Source organism: Lagopus muta, chromosome Z, assembly GCF_023343835.1.
Source record: "Lagopus muta isolate bLagMut1 chromosome Z, bLagMut1 primary, whole genome shotgun sequence".
NCBI lineage: Eukaryota > Metazoa > Chordata > Aves > Galliformes > Phasianidae > Lagopus > Lagopus muta.
This window is the reverse complement of record NC_064472.1, coordinates 9,663,830-9,678,978: the sequence shown is the minus strand read 5'-3', so window position 1 is coordinate 9,678,978 and position 15,149 is coordinate 9,663,830. Positions and strand designations below refer to the sequence as shown.

The window sequence follows — 15,149 nt, the reverse complement described above, 5'->3', positions numbered from 1 at the left end:
CCTAAGGGCTGGCTCCATAGTTCACAAAAGCATTCACCAAGTGTTTTTTTCAGACATGAAATACTTCACATTTTTTGAAGATTAATTGAAGGCTTGTATACCTTCACTGACTCCAAGCTGCAGCAGGACAGAAACTATCCCTTATTTACAGTAATGCCAACGCTCTGCTATTAGTGCATTTTCATTGTGGTGAATTCTTTGTTTTCATATTCGTTGTTTCTCCTCAGGACCAAGGAAGAAGGTTTTCTGACCTGGATAAGACTGCACTTGTAAATAGCAGTCTCTACAATCAGAGCTAATTAACATGGTATAACAGAGGCTGCCTCTGTGCTTCAGGCTTACGTCCCACCATCCAGCAACTCAACTAAGTTGTTATACCTGTCATCGTGGGAGCTACACAAATTCTCCTCTTAATCTCTTTGTCAGCATCTCGAATACATCAACCTTTGGTTTTATAAAATGTTCAGGTTACAAACAGAGTCCATCTGTTTGTTTTGTCGTTTTTTAACATCTCTATCTACTCCAAAGGACTGACTTAAAAAATACTTGCTTAGATTCTTTTACCACTGACAGCATTTACCTTTCCACTTGAGTGGTTAACTGGTGATTAATGCCAGAAAACCATTTCTGTGTCAACATTAAGAAATAAACCTTAAGAGAGAAAGCAGTCAAATTCAACAGCACCCTGGAAGAAGAGCTCTACAGATGTGCTTCCTGCCTGTGTGCATTACAGCAGCAAGTAGAGATGCTCATTTCAAATATTTTCCAGCATATCAAACAATGAGGGCCAGAAGAAAAACTTAAGACATTTGTGCAAGGAAGAAATTCAGTGTCCTACTCATGGCTTTCAAGGCACCAGAGGGACTTAATGACAATTTTAGTTTTTAAAAAAAGAAATCAATTCAAGCTGAAGTTCACTGTCAGTTCCTTTGTCGGCTGCAATGCTTGATAGCAACAGTTTGTTACGCAGAATGCTGTTTCCTGCTGAACACACTGGCAGGACCACAGGTGTTCTGAAGCAGGTAGCTCAATGCAAACACGACAGAAATTTCCTTTTATATATTTGTTCATGTGATGTGTGTATGTGTATGAATACAAATAAAGAAATATATATACCTATACAAACTAACATACATATGTATATATATATATGCACACATGTTCTTGTTCAGATAACTGCAGCATGAGCTGCAAAACTGCCTATTAGCATCCCATCTAACATATATATGTAAACATACACACACATGAAGTCTTCGTTAGAGACTTTTGTAAAACAATGACTTTGATTAAAACTAGCAGCAATACCTTTCCAGCTACCCCAAGACAAAGCTGTTTCCTCCCAACCTGGGAATAAGGCTAGAAGAGAACATGAGGATGCCAGCTCCAGATCAGAGCAAACCATTTCCACCTCTCTGTACAGTGGGTGGAAGTCAATGCTTCCACCACAGACCACAACATTACTACTTAGAGGAATGCCAAGAAGCAGGTAGAAGAATTGCCCTCTTCGCACTTCATCTGCAGGCACTGTCCCTCCATGCCCTGCTTTCTGACACCATGATAGATCCATGTTCAGAAACGGAGCTCAGAGTATTTGCCCTACCCATACCATGGGCTGGTCCCACATTCCTGCTGCACTTCTTTGCAGGGCCCTCCCCTCCTCCACACCATCCAGGGAGGGGTGTGTGTTCCCATTCCCTTCCATTGAGTCAAACTAGGTGCTGTGCTGTCTGCTATATGGGTCCTCTATTCTTCTAGGTTGGTTTGAGGTCTTGAGGTTATGCTCCCCTGTAGCACAGACGAAGTGACAATGAAAGTTAATGCAAGTTCAGCCAAAAAATGTCTAATTTGGATGCAAATCCTCACTGAAATCTTTTTCTCTTCTATAATCACTCCAAAAATTATCCCAACATATAACAAGAAATCACATCTTTACATAAGGAATATTTGCGTCCTGATGACCCACCAGATACTATGAGCCCTCACACAAATTTTGTTCTGATTGCCTTTTTAGCAGGCATTCCTCAGCAAAATTTAAAGTTTCACTCAGCACAACCACCCCTCAGTGTGCAGAATGAGGAACAACACCCACAGGTTCCATCGTTTCTGCATCCTGCAACCCAAAAGACAGCCAGGCTCAAGGTGAGCAGGAGAAAGACACTGCTGGCATTACACCAGGGTAGATGTGAGGGCAGACTCAAAGAAATACAAGAACCAATTCACTATGATCAAAATGCATTTCACAGAAGCCTGTCTGGCTACCAACTCACACCACCAAAGCACTGAGTACAGCCTTTTGGACTGGATTATATTTACAGCATCTTCCACACACAGTGGTACTGCATTACCTATGCAAGTAATTACTATAAGAAAAGCAATAAAATGTCTTTCTTCTTAATAAAGAACCTTTTAAACACAAAGAATACCACGAAGCAAAATACAGGACATTCTGGGAAAAGCGGTTTTGGCATTATCAAGAGAAGGAATTCGTGGCTAGGGCTGCCATAGCAACACCGCCCCAGCACACTGATGCTGAAACACTGACTCTTTCTGTGAATATTATAGCATTTTTAAACATGTTAATTGCTGAAAGAATCCTAACAACAGGGCTTGACAGAAACACGAAGGGTTGCAGCCAGCTTTGCTGACGTATGACTACTGGAGGTGAGCATGCAATTTTCTAATTAACATGATTAGATTTAATTTTGGGTTGGATCATAGCTAAACAAGGAATTTATTGCTTGCTTCTCAGAATGTGTCTCTTTTCAAACCTTTTCCTGATAATCAACAAAAAGCTAACTTTTGAGTCCAGGCGTGAATTATTGGAACTTGAAGTGACCAAGTGGAGCAACGCTGGATTGGAGAATAAAACAACAGCAGGACTGGAGAATAAAAAGTGCTCTGCTAAATTGTTCACCTCAGGGCATTCCTGCTAAATGTAAGGTTGCAGAAAACACACATGGCACTTCACAGTGGACTAAAGATGAGATATATCTATGCTATTGAAAAGACTCTAGTTGCAAAGGATAAGTGTGATTTTAAAAACAGAACAGTGCAAACAAAGAAACTATTTCACAGTAAGCCCCGTTCCCTGACAAGCCTCAATCTGTGTTCTTGTTCAGATACTGCAGCATAAGCTGCAAAACTACCTACTGGCATCCCAGCCCTACTCATAGAACTTTCTGCAATGTTCAAGCATTTCCAATGGTGTTTTCCAAACTTCATCTGGATGTAAAGACAGACTGGTTTCAATAAAGCTGAGCAAAATTCTGTCAGAACCCTTCAATGCAGACACTGCTGAGAGCCAGCTATCCCACCTATCGTGTTTTAGAAAAACGCACTTGAATTCTTCCCAGAACAGTTTGATAGATGAGACAAGAGAACGAAAGGTCAGATTTGGCAAGTCAGTAACCTTGTGGCAGAAAAACTGATCTGGGGAACACAGCATTTTAGCTGAATGAATTACATGGTTCTGCATCTCTCACATCAGCTATCCCTTACCTTTTACAGAAAGCTGTTAAACTGAAGGAAAAAAAGTCTCTGAATACTGTCATGGTATCAACGTAGCTATCAAATGAAGGAAGAGTGGAATGTGACTAACTACGAGGGTAAGAACTCACTAAAATGTTGAAAGCGCAATCAGCGGTGTAAAAAAATCTGTTGAGAAACAGCATGAAATTAAATTTGTGTATCACTGTGTAGTAGAGCAAAGAGATCACACAACCTGCCTTAACTCCTTAATAGCCCATATGGACACCTAAAAAATAGTTAAGTGTCTCAGCTTTCTGTAAAACTGGACTCATGTTGGACCCCCCTCTGCTGGCATGAGCACAGATGCAACTCAGGCTGCTTAAGTTGAGCTCTAGAGACCCCAGAGAGTACCGAGGCACCAGGCAGTGCTGCTGCTTCTTAAGTTATGCTCATTCCCTGTGCAGATCCAGCCTTTCACACAGCTTTTCCAGCAAACTTACAGTGTCACTGGCTGGCACAGCAAGGCACCAGTTGCAGCAATAAGTGAGGTCTGTCATTACCTGGGAGCCAAGAATAGAAGATGTCCAGAGAGAGTCAAGGAAATATGAGCTGTCTCCAAATGCAGAGGTACAGGCTGAAAACTGAAGACCATCACAACACACAGCTCATGCTTAGCCAGCAGTAAGCAAAGTCTAAAGCACCTACCCCGAGTGCTAAAACCATCCTGCGCTGAGAAAACGGCAGAAAGGATAACTGACTGCTAGAAAAGAAGAAATTGTGGCTTTTTCTGTAGTTCTTACATAATATTACTTCACTCCTGGCAGCAAATTTGAAACCTAAGCAGCCAGCTATCAGCAATTTAAGAGTAAATCGAGAAGGAATTAAGTTCAGTAGCCTCTATTTCCAGAGTACTCCTGTAGGTTACAAAGGGGTTTAGTACAATGCTGAATCAATTGGGTATCTCCAGTAAATGAAACACATGACGCCCTAAAGCACTGTGATACAACCAGCTCTGACAGACATACCTTAAAACAGGTTTCTCCCAGGTTAGGATCCTAAGGACCAAAATACTACATTGAGCAGATAAGCAAGAAGCAACTTTTTGCTTAAAGGAAACAGCACCAAGAACTGAAGCACAAAGACTGGAGAATGCTGACAAGCCGGTATTCAGACCAGGACTGTAGAAAAGTCTGCTAGGTTCCGGAGAGAGGCTGCTGCACATTCAGCTAACAGGAGAGCAGAGAGACAGCACTGCTTCCAATAAGGTTCACATACACTGCTACGAGAGCACCCAAAAATGCTAAAAGCTCTGCCTAGGCTAACAGAACGCACCGTACCTTTCCCCTAGCTGTAATCCTATTTACAACAACCCGGTGCTGAAGCAGTGGTGTGAACTCTCTGAGCACTGCATTTCTGAAAAGAGCCACCAGGAAACACTCACCCCTTGGATTTTTTCTCAAAACTCTGACTGCTCACTGTGGAGGTCCAGAGCTGCTTTTCCAGGTAACGGCACCTTAGTTAACAGGGATGGTCAGGGAGGGGAGTGGGAAGCGGCACTCACCGGTCCAAGGTGACGAATTAAGAGCTGCAACTTCTGCTGTCGGAGCAGTGCTAGCACAGCTGCAGTACAGACTGGTGCTACATGATCTTGCTCTGCTTCTGACCTGCCCTGCACTCCTTTACAGCAGACACTCAGCAGCTTTCAGAGAGGTTGGGAAGGGGTAATGTAGGCAGCTAATAAAACAATTAGGATTTTCCAGCTTGTGTTGCTGAACGGCAGCACTCTTCATCTAAAATCCTCCTGGGCAAAAGCTGAAGCTTTACTTCTGTAAGATTTCTCCTTTTCATCTTGAGTACAGAAGACTTCAGCATTCTGTATTAATTCTTGATGTTTATCCCCTAGAGGCTTTCTCCATTAGCAAAAGAAAGCTGTCTATATAAAAGGAATGAAGGCTGACAAGATATCTGAAACAGTCACACCATCTGCTCTGATTCACCAGCTTGTACATAGCATCCTCATTGCTCCTTCATGCCAGTCATTTCATTTCATCTCATCTCATCAGCTCACAACCTTCTCTGCGCTGAAAATCAAGCCAATGTCAAACACTCTGGGTTAAAAGCAAGCCTGTTTTAAGTGACATTTAAGGAAGAATCAAACCAGTAATCTAATTACTCTCAAGCTATTTGCAGTTCAAGGATCAAATATAAATTATACCCAAATCCCCTTCTCTTTAACTCCTCTTCACACAGTGATTTTGATGTCAAATTCCAACTTAGATACAAACCCTCCCAAAAGAAAAGTGTGAGAAGTAAACACACACAACCTCAATTATACCAGCAATAAGACATCTGCAATTAGTGTCTAATGGCTGAATACAAAAACTAAGACACACAGCACACAAATGAGTATACCACGAGAGGTCTGTCTTTTCAAAACATGTTTAAATCCAGTAACCTTCCAATGGAGCTATTAGATTACCAAAGTAAACACACGCATACAGCCCACTCAAACTAAAGAACAGTTCTGCTTGTTTGCTGTGTACTTGCAGTTTATACCCAACCACTTCGTTTGTTCCAGTTATTCACTTACCTTTCTGCTTCAAAATAAAATAAAACGTTAAAATGTAAAGGAAATCTATAAAATAGAAACAACAGAACACAACAGCTTGTTCTCATAAAAAAGACAAGTCCTGAAGGATTCCTAATCTTGTTAAAGGTTCACCAAGTAATGAACTTTTGCTGCAGAGATCATCAACATATTGTTGGTGTCCCATCTCAGGTATCTGTGAATGCAGTGTAAGAAGGCACCGAGAGCATCCCGTTCCACAGCAGCACTATGACAAGAAACCGTATAAAGTTGAAGGCATGTTTTGAAAAAGAAAAAACAAAACAAAACAAAAAAAAGCAAACAGCTTCTGAAAATTCAAAAAGAAAAAAGAAAAAAAAATGCAGAAAAAAAAACAACCAGTAGATGCCAATGAAAGTAAAAGCCAAAAAATGCAGAAATCCTGTCAGCTTCAAGGAGTATCCCTCAACAGAAATTCTTTAATTCGCCAACACAATGCATCTTTTCCCTTTCCCAGGCAGCAACCAAGTACAGTAAAAACTTCATCTCTGTCTTCAGTTGTGACTCAACAGAAAATATTGTACTTCAGAGGCAGAGAGAAAGCTGTGCAGCTACTGCTACTTTACTCCTCCTCGTCAGCTGCTTGCTGCCAGGCTCCTCACACGCAGCCTCCCCGCTTTGCTCACACATCAACACTCCTTGCCTTGAAATGATTCTCTACTTTATTATCCATTCAGAAGGAAATACAAACTGATGGAGCCAATCTGACTAAAGACAAAACACTCTGCTTTGGCATCACGAGAGCAGGCATAACAATGCAGCGAGCTGATCTGCCTGGCTCCTGGCATCCTCTGGAGCTGCAGAGCAGGGGGCTGGAAAAAGAGCCCCAGACAACATAGTTACCAGTTCCAAGGTGGTTCTCTGCCCGATTTGGCTATATAGGTTTATTTTCCTACCTCCTGTTCACCCCAGTCTAACTTGCAAGGCTTAGGGATGCTCTTGCCTAAATGAATCGTATCCAGTTTGCAAGAAGACTCTGCCACCACTGTGGAGAATTGAACACCCATCGATCCTGTACTTCCCCAAAATACATTTCACATTGTTACATAAAGAATGACTGCAGAAATGTTATGTGAAGAATCAGACCCACTCATTTGTACCGACACCTCTTTCCTGGGAAGTGAGCAGCAGCTGGCACTGATGCTGCAAGTAGTGCTTAAATTCAGAACACTTCTTTTTTGCCCCACAGGCTGCCCCCAGGGCACCCAACACTCCACTCCTAAGAAAGTCTTCCCAGTCCACATTCATACCCTCTTTTCCACAAATCCAGTCGTTGGGTCCTCATGCACCCACCACAAGCACCTCCTTCCCAAATGTTTCCCTGCTGCGCCTTTCTCACCAAAGGCACTAACTAGATGGGAGCTGCACACATTTCCTGGTCTTGCTCACTGCATCTTTCAAAATAATCTTTCTGCAGAGTGGGGTGGATTCTGAAGAGGTCTATATGACTTAGCTGTGGAAATGCCACTATCCTCCCATCTGCTCACATACCTCCCACCTCGCTGTGAGCCAGACCTGCTCTGAATGTGACTTGTTCCCCACCACCACCCATCAAGTCTCATACCTATGCCAATACAATGCATTCACCATTTCCTCTATAAGTCCTACTGTGCTCCTTGCTTTGCCCTCACTGCATGGGGTGTTCTCACAGCATTTTGAAGCATCAGCTGACAGCAGTGATGGCAGCCAGGCTCATGTCCCTGTCCACACACTTATTTGATGGACACAAACACAAATTTTACAGGCAAGTTTTTACAAGGCAGACCAACAATGCCACAGCACACAATACTTTGTCTTAGCAGGAGCAGCAGTGATCAGTAGTGCCCTTCTGCATTTCCATGTGCAGGCACAGGCATCAAGCCACCAATTGCATTTCAGACTGCTGTAAGGCTGGAGGAGTTCACCAGTATCCTCTGTTCCCCACAGCAGTCTCCCTCTCTTTGCTCTTTCCCCTGTTGCAGAGGCAGGGATCACATCAGATTTTTAGAGATGCCTTAGTTTTAAATGCTTCTAACAGCCTGACCACAGGTTTCTCACTATATGTTTGCACCCTGCCAAGAGGAGAAGACTCCTGCCCAACAGAGGGCATCGGTTTCCACTGCAGTAGAAATGATTTCTCCTAAACAAACCAATTACAGCACTTCAGCCCTGAGCTGAAGCTCCGTATCAAATGCATCCACATAACAATGAAGACTGTCCAACTGAGAAAATAAAAATGCAGACCAGGATTTACGCAGCAGTTCGTATCTTCAAAGCTCTGCATAGGATTAAGACAAAAAAACACCTCGTTGGGGTCCATTCCACAGTAACAGTTAAAAAGAAATTAAGTACCAGCCAGACAACACTCACTGATGTTAATTCTCTGTAGCAACTGGAGCACCCATTACACAGCCTCTTAGCTTTTTACTGCCCTACTTTTCCTACCATGAATGAAGCCAATGCCATCGCTGGTTCTGTTCACATCTCTTCTTTCCTCAGTCTTTACCCCTCCCTGCAGCCATCCATGCCAGACCCAAGCACATCCAAGTCAAATATGCACTGGGGCCAAGCAAAATCCTACAGCCATGGCTTGAAACTGACAGCCTGTGCAGATTTTTGAACACTACTACATAAAATGCCAATATCTCCATGAGTGCCCTAAAAGAACAGGAGCAGATATTTTAAAAAAAGAAGAAAAAAGAGAAAGATAAAAGAAAAAGTGAGCAAGTTTCATTAAACAAGGAGACTGGATCTGCCACTAATGGAGGTGTTCCTGCAAGAATGTCATGTCTCTCACCACGGCTCACAAGGAGCTGGAGAATGTGGCAATGAATAGACAAAGCACAGCTGCTCTCAAAAGTAAGGACGACTTCAACTTTCAAACACTTTGAATCCCTTATCTAATACACAGGAGATTAATACAGGCTCTGTTTTTCAGGGATGTTTTGTTGGTGGAAATAATGAAGATAATTTCGAACTAGGATATGTCTCACACCTAATGAAAAGCCCATGAAAAAGTGTGCTTTACCTCAAGGCTCGAAGCACTGAGTTATTTGCCTTTCTAGAGAAATAAACTTTCACTTAAAAATTTAAATACTTCTTACTGCGATTTTTTAATTCACCAACAGATTTTAATTTTAGGTTGAGCCAGCAGGGAGTTATTAAAACTGATAAAACCAGGCTCAGCTATATAGGCCAAATGCTTTGATGTCTGCAAGGTGTACATTACACTTTCTTCTTTTTTAATCCTTATTATCTTTCTATTTGATTCTAACTTCCTGTAAAGTACTGAATTGCTGATAAAATTGTATAAGTCAGCAATTCCTCCATGAGCAGAAGTGGATTGACCAAAGCAAAAAGAGCACCCTTCAAGCATTGCTCCTGCTCCTCCCTCTCCTACACACCTGCACTTCTTTCTCCCTGAAGGACGCAAAGAAAGAACAAATGAAAAACAAGTAAATTAGTGGGTATTACACAAGGAGAGGAAACACAGAGAAAAAGGAAACGTCAACAAAGGTGGCCTGAATGGAACAGCAGGGGTAAATTCTGTCCAATTCACACTGAGGTTTAATTCATCTCACAAATGGCCACAGACATTTCTAACCCAAGAGCTCTCTAAACTGAACTATCTTCCATCCAGTGAAACAAACAAATAGAACCATGTGTCCCAAATGAAGCTGCCTCCTGTATCTGAAGACAGAGTTCTCTGCGAGGTAGCTGGGGCTGCACCGGACCTTAGAAGCTCAAATACACAATTAATATCTATCAATTGATCCTGCAGTAAAACCACGCTGTTTATTATCTTCTTCAAAGCCACACAAAGATCAAAATCAATCCACAGTGTAAAGGCTGAAGTGTTAATGAAAAAGCAGCAACTTTCTGTTGTTTGACAGCTATCTCCTAGCGGGGAGTAAACACCCCGCTTGAGGAAAAGGGCATCAGCACAACTTAAGGCATAATCTGGAGGAGAAGGTTTGTTTATTCATAGGCATTCATTTAAAGCTGCCCTGTCAATGCCATTTCCATTGTCACAGCCACCCAGTAGTCCCTGTACAAACATGTTCATTAAACATATTGCAGATGTTGCCTTTAGAGGAAATTCTCTTCAGGTGAAGTGTCACACAAAGCAGAGTCTTTAGGAAAGGGGAGAGGCAGGGTGCAAGACCAAACTGCGAGATTAGAAGGAAGCAAAGGCACAGGTCCCTCCCACAGCACCTGGAAACTGATACGGACTAGAGATTAGCCTCAACACACAAATAGAAAAGGAAGAACATATTACCTTCCTGATGGTGTTGGGACTGCTTACATTCCAAGGACAGGCAATGAATGCCCATCTGCTGTGAACAGGCAGATCACAAACAACGCACTGGCTTGTTGTCTTCATGCCAAATATGTTTATGGTCTGTATATTGACATTTATTTGCATACAAGGATGTCTGCTGAACCCTGGGAACAAAGTACATTTCCAAGGCCAAGCATATTATAATATTCAAGGAGTGAGATTTTTATAAGGTTAATGAAAACCTGGAGTTAAAGTAGCACTCTTTTTTTTGCAGGATGATGGATGAATTCTCATGCTTCACAGTTCAGGCCAACCTTTATCATGACATGGCTTGAGTGGAGACCTCAAAGCTGCTGCAACAAGTCTTCTCACCTCCTTCCTCTAAGGCTGCTGCTGCCACAGCAGCCAAAACCCCTTTGCAGTGAGCACTCACCTAGTCTGACGTGGGGAGTATTAGGGTGCAAAATCCTCAGTGGGGTGCTGTTCATGAAGTTAGTGAATGTAAAAAGCTCAGAACAAAAATAATCCTTCATTTGGTTTGTTTACTGTTACTGTGTCACTCAAAAAAATAGACAAAGCCTTCACTCAGAGAAGAAGCCAGCCTCCATGTGCACAGGCTGAACCCAGTGACTCCGTTCTTGTCCCCAGATTACGATTTATATCCTTGGCTTTGGGAGACAAAACTGAAAACTATCAACTCTGAAAACCAGTAGTCCACAGAAAATGCTACTTCATTCCTCACTCAGTAGGCTCCAGCCACCCAAGGGCCCACGCCAGCCTAATTTCCCAAACACCACACTCCTTCCAGAAGCTGCTGAGACAGTGCCACTTCATCATCACAGCCCACATCAGCCCTCAGAGTCAGGCTGTGAAGCAAACAGGTGACTAGCTCAGGGTGCCTCAGCAATGACAGATACCAAAACGTTTCCTAAATGAGCTCAAAAAAACAAGTGAATGTCTCCAGAGCTTTGGTCCTGGGCTCTGGCTACACAACCCAAAAGCACGGGAGCTTTCCTGGAGCTGAATTGTCAGTCACCATTTTTTTAAATCAGAAAGTACAAGCAGAGGATGGACTCTCAGTAAATCTTTCACACTGTCCTCTACAACCCAGCTGTCTCAAAGTTTTTACCAGCTGAATGCCTCCATTCCAGAAACAACGATTAAACTTGCTTTAAAATCAGTGAGCTTGACTATCTTAGATCAACAGCAGTGAGGAAGCATTTATAGCAGAGAAAACTCTCCCTCTGCTGCTTCCTCCTTCAAATTACATCTGTCTCCTTCCTAATGGCATTCATAACATAAGGGCTTGATATTTCATGAAATTGGAAAATTACAATCAATGTCTTAATTGCACACCCAATTAAATAATCAACATCACTAAAATGCACAGGCATCTGAGCAGAGATGAGCGGGAGGTGGAAAAACCTGGAATTATACTCTCGAAGTTGTAATTGCTTTTTTGATCAAGGAACCTGGGAAGGAAAAGTGGCAGATGATTTGAAACATAGACCTCAAGTAGACATGACAGCCTTCAGGCACGAACCAGTTAAGGCAAGCATGAGAGATGTAAACTGGTAAATATTTCTGTCATAAATGCAGACAGAGAACAGCAGGCTTATCTTGCAACAGTGCAAAGCTAGGTTAGAGGTCTGGAAAAGCTTCACACCAGGAATTGTCTAGGGAAGATACAACGTCTCCCAGAAGCTTTTAACAAGTGGTGATCAGAGACGTTTTGGAGGCAAATGCTCTCATTCCCTGAGTATACCACCCCGGTCTAGCGTTTATTGCTCCTTGGTTACATCATTCCACCACCTGTCTCAGGTAGAAAACCACACGGTAACACACATACCAGCTAGCAGGCATCTGTGTGCCTGGTGTCAGAGCAGACCCTGGTGTCAGCTGAGCTGTGCCACCCATCAGGGACTACTGCCCTGGGGAAAAGAGACACAGGTTTGTTATTCCCCACGTGGTGTACGTGGCCACCCAGCTGCCTGCTACGCTACAGCTTGGTTCAGACACAAGAGCTTTTTGTCCTGTGTTCAGCAGAAAAGTTCTCTGACAAAACTACTTGTGCATTCTGCAGAACGTAGGTCCAACAGAAAAGGAGCTACAGCAGCTCAGCCCTTTTCTCTGTGCTAACTGTTGCAGCCAATACCCAGAGCACCCAGAACTGCTCCAGGATCCAGCCGCCTCCTTCTGCCCAGCCCGAATCAGCACTATCAGGAGATGACAGTATGCTCACCTCTCACTGCTTGCACTCAGGACAAAGCAGTTGTGGACCCCTCAAACTGCTCAGTGTTTATTTTCTTGCCCTGGATAAAGGTTCTGTGGATAAAAAGAGCTTAAAAAAAGTGCAGAGTTTTTTTTTTTTCTTCCCACATTATTTTGGGGCCCGATTTTCTTCTTATTGTTTTGTTCTACTCAACTTTTCCTACAGGAAGCAAAGCCCTTTCTCACCCTCTCAAGCCATTTGTTTCCTTTGTGTTGCTCAATGAATGACCATATGTGTTAGGAGTTAAATTGCACCACGGCCTACCAAATCATCACTGTTACATGTGGTGGATTAAGGACTGTTTGATTCACTCTTCACCATATTATTTGATTAATTTAGACATCTGATGTTTCATAGGACTCCCACAGAGTGAAAACGTCCCCACTGGAAGTGAAGAATGAGGGCAGAGACTGGTCAAGACCTTCACCATTTAGACATCATTTCAAAATAGCAACAGCCAGATTTTTCAGAGTACTAAAGTTTGGAGCGCATCACACCCTGCACAATCTGGCTACCAGCACTCCAGCTGCTGTTACAATGGTTCACTTCCAGCACCTGAAGTCATACAACCAGAAATGTACTAATGGATCACTGGGAGAGGCACCCTCCCCTAAAGCCACCACTACGTGGCTTGTATTACCAGTGTGGCAGGAGAACAGCTTGTAGCAAGTTGGAGCAATAGCCAGCTACTCTGCTGATTCAAATTGCTTTCTTTACCTGCATTTTCCTTCCCCTTCACAATTTTCAGAAAGCATGGAAAGAATCTTTGCACTACCTTCACCCTAATGACTGCTGCCTCAAATAATAGGACTTTCTCTGTGGGTATGAATAATTTTGTACATTTATATTCTCTGCAGAAGACAGCAGTTGATTAATGAACCAAAATACTCTATAAATACTTGTTATGAGCCACATATATGTCTCAGATTCTGAGGGCACTGTTAGCGTGTGCACTGAACAAGAAAAAGGAACGCTGTCACACTAGATGTGACAAAGCTGACTCCAGCAATCACACTGGTATTAATAAGCCCAGACACAGCTTCCACGTCTCCAGTAAAGGCATTTGACAGGCTGTGCAAAATGGGTCTGAATGCTGGTCTGGAAGCCCAGCCAGTCTGCTCCCATTATCAGGAAGACACATGGGGAAGGAAGGAAATTCAATGCAAAAAAGTGAGAATATCTAGATTTAGAAAGCCTTTGAAAGGGGAAAATAATGGCACCACAAACCAAAACTTGCATACGTAGCAGACTGAAGTCAAAGGACTCAGAAACCAATTAAGGCCTTTATCAAGGCTGTGATGGGGAGGACAACCACCCAAACACTGAGCTGGGAGGCTGGCGCACCATTCCTGTAACTGACTCTGCTCTGTGCTCTCAGATCACTGAAGCTACCTTCACCAACCCTGAAGAGAAGCGGATTCAAAGACAGGAGGGGAAATATAATAACTGTATATTAACTAGCTATTACTTACTACTTGAGCTAACAATAGAGCGGCTTCATTAGGATGAGTATCCGTGTCACACAAATACAAAGATGCTGTACTTACTTGAAATTAAGTCCCTTACATTAGGCATAACAAAATTCAGACATCTATAGATACTTGTGTAGACAAAACTGGATCCTTTAAGAATCCTTATGAGATATCACAAAAACACATGCATGCATTTCAGGCTGTTGTACTAACAAGATACACTGAATAAAAATAGAAAAATTTAAATAATTTGCAGTAAAATTTAGTATTCTCAGTTTCCGAATAACAGTTTCTCAAAAATGTGTGTTATCTTAAAAGACAAGGTGAGTACTGACTCACAAAAATAAAAAACAGATGGAAACATGGTGAAAATAAAACTCATCTTTTACATAAAGTGATGCATTTTTTGTCACACATGAGAAAATGCGAAATTCACTTACAGTAGTGGCCAAGGTGGGACTAAATAGATAAACCAGGCCACAGCTAAATCTGAATTCCCTTCTAGATGGACAGCTCTATTATTTCCTCCTTTGGTACACATCAAAGATGTGTTGCGATATTCTCTGTTGCTTTTCAAGCTCTCCAAAAAATAATTTTCTGGCATTATCATTTTAAAACTTTTAATAATTATGGGTTCAATTGCAACTTACTCTACAAATAAGCAACTGAAATCCCAAGGGAAATTTTAAAAATGTTAAGGACAAAACTGTTTATACACTACACCATATTTTCTGAAACTGTTACTACTTAAGCATTTGTCAGAAAACAAAATTGTATCTCTGACAGGTTCATTACCAAGCATGACTCACTAATAAGCACTGTTCCTGCAGAAACCCCTCATGCTGTCTGGTATCCATAATACGTTCTGCACAAACACAAGGAAAAGTCACCACATAAGGGGCTGCAACATGATTTTCACAATTGCATTTCTGTGACAGTCTCTACTTTGTAGATACCCATCCCACACACTGGTCATGCTCTGAAGCCCACGGGGTCCCAGAAGGCAGCACAGCAAAGGCAGGTGGGCAGCATGAACACAGAGAGGCTGCT

At 42.4% G+C, this 15,149-nt stretch overlaps 1 protein-coding gene across 9 annotated transcripts in view; it reads right to left on the bottom strand.

Moving 5' to 3' along the window:
• UNC13B (unc-13 homolog B) overlaps positions 1-15,149 on the bottom strand; it is a 206,076-nt gene that overhangs the window by 104,435 nt on the left and 86,492 nt on the right. For 2 of the 9 annotated variants that reach the window (XM_048930934.1, XM_048930937.1), the window contains exon 1: positions 6,059-6,830. The exons of 4 other annotated variants lie outside the window; for them this stretch is intronic. The gene's annotated coding sequence lies outside the window, so the exon portion shown is untranslated. Of the gene's footprint in view, positions 1-6,058; positions 6,831-15,149 lie in introns of those variants that run through there. 3 more of the 9 variants (XM_048930936.1, XM_048930935.1, XM_048930939.1) reach the window with 2 other exon arrangements.